The sequence below is a fragment of the Pongo abelii genome, chromosome 22, assembly GCF_028885655.2.
Source record: "Pongo abelii isolate AG06213 chromosome 22, NHGRI_mPonAbe1-v2.0_pri, whole genome shotgun sequence".
Classification (NCBI taxonomy): domain Eukaryota; kingdom Metazoa; phylum Chordata; class Mammalia; order Primates; family Hominidae; genus Pongo; species Pongo abelii.
In genome coordinates this window covers 51,905,648-51,911,025 of record NC_072007.2, presented here as the reverse complement: position 1 = coordinate 51,911,025, position 5,378 = coordinate 51,905,648, and the positions used below count along the sequence as shown (strand labels likewise).

The following is a 5,378-nucleotide window of genomic DNA, read 5'->3' as shown; positions in this document are numbered from 1 at the left end:
GAAATAACGCCACATATCTACAACTATCTGATCCTTGACAAACCTGAGAAAAACAAGAAATGGGGAAAGGATTCCCTATTTAATAAATGGTGCTGGGAAAACTGGCTAGCCATATGGAGAAAGCTGAAACTGGATCCCTTCCTCACACCTTATACAAAAATCAATTCAAGATGGATTGAAGACTTAAACGTTAGACCTAAAACCATAAAAACCCTAGAAGAAAACCTAGGCATTACCATTCAGGACATAGGCATGGGCAAGGACTTCATGTCTAAAACACCAAAAGCAATGGCAACAAAAGCCAAAATTGACAAATGGGATCTAATTAAACTAAAGAGCTTCTGCACAGCAAAAGAAACTACCATCAGAGTGAACAGGCAACCTACAAAATGGGAGAAAATTTTCGCAACCTACTCATCTGACAAAGGGCTAATATCCAGAATCTACAATGAACCCTAACAAATTTACAAGAAAAAACCAAACAACTCCATCAAAAAGTGGGCGAAGGACATGAACAGACACTTCTCAAAAGAAGACATTTATGCAGCCAAAAAACACATGAAAAAATGCTCACCATCACTGGCCATCAGAGAAATGCAAATCAAAACCACAATGAGATACCATCTCACACCAGTTAGAATGGCAATCATTAAAAAGTCAGGAAACAACAGGTGCTGGAGAGGATGTGGAGAAATAGGAACACTTTTACACTGTTGGTGGGACTGTAAACTAGTTCAACCATTGTGGAAGTCAGTGTGGCGATTCCTCAGGGATCTAGAACTAGAAATTCCATTTGACCCAGCCATCCCATTACTGGGTATATACCCAAAGGACTATAAATCATGCTGCTATAAAGACACATGCACACGTATGTTTATTGCGGCATTATTCACAATAGCAAAGACTTGGAACCAACCCAAATGTCCAACAATGATAGACTGGATTAAGAAAATGTGGCACATATACACCATGGAATACTATGCAGCCATAAAAAATGATGAGTTCATGTCCTTTGTAGGGACATGGATGAAATTGGAAATCATCATTCTCAGTAAACTATCGCAAGAACAAAAAACCAAACACCGCATATTCTCACTCATAGGTGGGAATTGAACAATGAGAACACATGGACACAGGAAGGGGAACATCACACTTCGGGGACTGTTGTGGGGTGGGGGGAGGGGGGAGGGATAGCACTGGGAGATATACCTAATGCTAGATGACGAGGTAGTGGGTGCAGCGCACCAGCATGGCACATGTATACATATGTAACTAACCTGCACATTGCGCACATGTACCATAAAAGCTAAAGTATAATAATAATAATAATAATAATAATAATAATAAAAATATTTTTAAAAAAAAGGTGTGTGTGGGGGGGGTGGGGAGTGGGCGGGTGAGTGGGTATATTCGTTTTGTTTTTCCTATTGCTTCTGCAATAAATTATTACAGATGGAGTGAGCTAAACAATACAGACTTATTATCTTATAGTGTTGCAGGTCAGAAGTCTGACATGGGTCTTGCTGGGCCCAAACCAAGATGCCAAAGGGGTTATGTTTCTTTCCAGAGATTCCAAAGGGGACTCTGTTTCCTTGTCTTTTCCATCTTCTAGAGGCTGCCCCATCCTCTTTCCTCAAAGCCAGCCGCATCATGTGTCTCTGACCATTCTTCCATAGTCACACCTCTCTTCTCCTGACCCTGGAAAGGTTAATTTCTGATTATGTTAGACTCACCTGGAAACCCCAGAATATTCTCCTGTCTCAAAATTCTTAATCACATTTGCAAAGTGCTTTTTGCTAAGTAAGGGAACATACTCACAGGTTTTGGGATTTAGGGCCTGGACATCTTTTGGGGGCCGTTTTTCTGCCTACTACTCTTTCTGCCAACAGGAAATTTAATTTCCCATTATTTTATCCGTTTCTATGTTTACCTTCATTTCTTCAATCACTGGTCTTTTCCTAGCTTTCTTTCTTTCTCTTTTTTTTTTTTTTTTTTTTTTTTTTTTGAGACGAAGTCTTGCTCTCTCGCCTGGGCTGGAGTGCAGTGGCATGATCTCCACTTACTGCAACCTCTGCCTCTCAGGTTCAAGCGATTCTCCTGCCTCAGCCTCCTGAGTAGCTGGGATTACAGGCATGCACCACAATGCCCAGCTAATTTTTTATTTTTAGTAGAGACAGAGTTTCACTGTGTTGGCCAGGCTGGTCTCGAACTCCTGATCTCAGGTGATCTGGCTACCTCGGCCACCCAGAGTGCTGCGATTACAGGCATGGGCCACTGCGCTCAGCCCTTCCTAGTTTCAATTTGCTTCTTACTCAAGGACTTATACTAATATCCCTTTAATGGGAGACAGTGAGTGGGAAAACCACTAATTTTTTATTATCTGAAAATATTTTTATTTCCACTCCACTCTTGAATCAACTATTGCTGGGTGTAAGATTCCACTGGGTGGGTTTTTTTTGCTCAGTGCTTTGAAGCTCTTCCTCTTTCCAGGGTCTGCTTCTGGTGATCCAAGTTCACTGACTGCTATCGTTTGTTCCTAAATCCATCTGTTCCCTCTGGTGGTCTTGGGATTTCCCCACTGTCCTTAATGTTCTGAAGAATCGCTGCAGCATCCCTCATCAGACCTCGATTTTTTTCAGGTGGTTAGCACTTGGAGGCCCCTTGGGTGTCACAGACAGAGCGAAAGCCCTCACTGATGGACTGTGAGGACAGTGACAACGTGGCCTGGGTGGATCACCCCCGCTTGCTTTGAATATGAAATTGTTTTACTTGATAGGTAAGTGATTTTTAACCCTGGGAAAGTCTTTGAAGAAACATAGAAATTATAGGTGAATTTACCATGAAATCAATGAAGTTGAAGCTTCAGGCCCTTTAACAGTGTGTGCCCCTCCTGAGTCCCTGGAGCTCGCTTCATAGTCATGAATGTGTTTTCTTTCTCTTAAAGAGAGCCCCTAAATTGTACAAGCTGCAGGCCCCGAAAAGGGTGAATTTTATCAAATCCCCAACAAAGACAATGAAAAATCAAGAGAACCAATGCTTAAAAAATTAAGTTAAGGAATAACCTGTGCAGATTAGGGGTTTAAAATGTTTGTAATATTTAAGACAGTTTGGACTACTTGAGAATATAGCAAATTGGACTTGTGATTGCAATTTAGTGTGTTTTTGAGGCATTAATTTAGATCTTTGCTATCAAGCTGAAAACATACCTCTTCTGTTTCTCGAAACAATACTAAACTATTTAAGACAGCTTACAAATAACCATATTTATAAATGAATGCTATTAAAATTACACATGTACTTGAAAAAGTTTTGTTAGACAACTGAAGTACTTAAAATGAAACTAAAAATATTTAAAAATGATAAATGCAATTCAAAATATTTGAGAACATTTAATAAACAAAAATTGTAAAGCCCATTTTCTGAGTGATTATCAAAATTCTCCAGATTTCTAAGTAGAACAAGAGGAATTAAACACAAAAGCCTAAGGAAAAACCATGTTTTAAAATTTGTAGCTATTGAAACATCAAATATATTTTTTTAAAAAGTCATTGCAAATCATCTTTCCTATGCATAAAAGATACTCCGGGGCATCATGAAATCCAAACAGAGAAATAGAAGTTATCTCTGTGAGTGGACTTCACATACCTATTTTAAAGTCTATGTCAGATTTTCCGTAAAATTAATTTTCCTAGAAAGAATGCCTATTTTTTTTTTTTAATTGAAGTCAAGCATGGTGGCTCATGCCTATAATCCCTGCACTTTGGGAGGCTGAAGTGTGAGGACTGCTTGAGCCTAAGGGTTTGAGACTAGCTTGGGCAACATAGTGAGACCTCATTTCTATAAAAAAATAAAAAATTGGCCAGGTGCGGTGGCTCACGCCTGTAATCCCAGCACTTTGGGAGGCCAAGGTGGGCAGATCATGAGGTCAAGAGATGGAGACCATCCTGGCCAACATGGTGAAACCCTGTCTCTACTACAAATACAAAAATTTGTATGTGTATTGAGGCAGGAGGATCGCTTGAGCCAAGGGGTTGGAATCCAGCCTAGGCAATATAGTGATTATTTATTTATTTATTGAGATGGAGTCTCACTCGTTGCTAGGCTGGAGTGCAGTGGCGCGATCTCAGCTCACTGCAACCTCTGCCTCCTGGGTTCAAGCAATTCTCCTGCCTCAGCCTCCCGAGTAGCTGGGACTATAGGTGCGTGCCACCACACCCAGCTAAGATGCATATTCTAATGATGGCTTTTCTCATCTGTGCCCTGCATTGGCATTTATTCTGGAGTTGTGGTGCCCCACCCCATTTGAGGAGTGCCATCTCCTTATGCAATTTCTTTTCTCTCTGTAGATTTCCGTGGCTGCCTCCTCCTGCCTGCTGGTCTCTGTCCAGGACCAGGTCTCACCGTGACATTCGCAAGCCCTGCCTAGAAGTCAGCAGAGTGTCCCTGGCCCAGCATCTCAGTTTTTCCCATCCTGCTGAGACACCTTCTTGTCCCCAGGCCTGCTTGTGACCAGTTTGCTACAAACATTTCAGGAGGGAGGTCTGCAGCAGTCTTATTTCAACCTGCACTCCCAGAGTCTGATTCTGACCCTGACTCCTTGTCTCTCTGGAAGCCCTCTTGGCCCCATGACCCCTAGACCCAAACCATGCAGGACCCCTGGAGCAGGAGCCCTTCTTCAGCTGGTGGCTGCAATGTCCCTCGCTGCTGCTGCTAAGCGTTTCTGTTCCATTTCTGCCCCACAAAATGTGTCCCTCTGGATTTTCGGTAGTGTTTTTTTTTTTTTTTTTTCTGGCTTGCATTGTATTCATTGGACAGTGCTTATCTAGGCAATGGAAGTAAAACTAATAAAAGTTTAATAAAGGGCTAATAAAATGTTCCCAGTGGGTTGATCGCTAGCAAGGTGGCAGACAGAAAACCAAGTGAGGAATTCTCTTCTCGTTGCGTCCACAGCAGATGAGAAATTGCATGCTAAATGCCTTGGTAACAACCAGATCTGTTTTCCAGTCTGTGTCTTCTTGTTTTCTCTTTATATAGTTTATCTATCTGTGTGTTTTGAGGCAAACAAATATGTGAAGCACCAGTCATGGTACCAGATTTTAAACTATTTCCAAACATATCTGTTCAGTTATTATCAGAAAACAATTCAGAACGCTCTTGGGGAAGGAGGGACATTCCCAGCCTTGCTCTCATTTGGTCCCCAGCAGCAGTGGCCTCCTGGGCCCAACTCTGCCATGCACGATTTTCCCAAGTTCCCAGGCCCCCACCTGTATGAGTCCAGGTTCCCAGGCCCCCACCTGTATGGAGCGGCAATAACAAATCCCACAGGTGGGGAGCTTCAACGTACATGTATTGGTTCAAAGTCCTGGAGGCTGAAAATC

General features: G+C 42.0%; 1 non-coding gene across 1 annotated transcript; it reads right to left on the bottom strand.

Annotated features, from left to right (window-relative positions):
• Positions 1-4,869: 4,869 nt before the first annotated feature.
• On the bottom strand, positions 4,870-4,990 carry LOC112130564 (small nucleolar RNA SNORA32). Its single transcript, XR_002912811.3, has one exon. It is a non-coding gene; the product is annotated as a small nucleolar RNA SNORA32 (small nucleolar RNA).
• Positions 4,991-5,378: the final 388 nt, after the last annotated feature.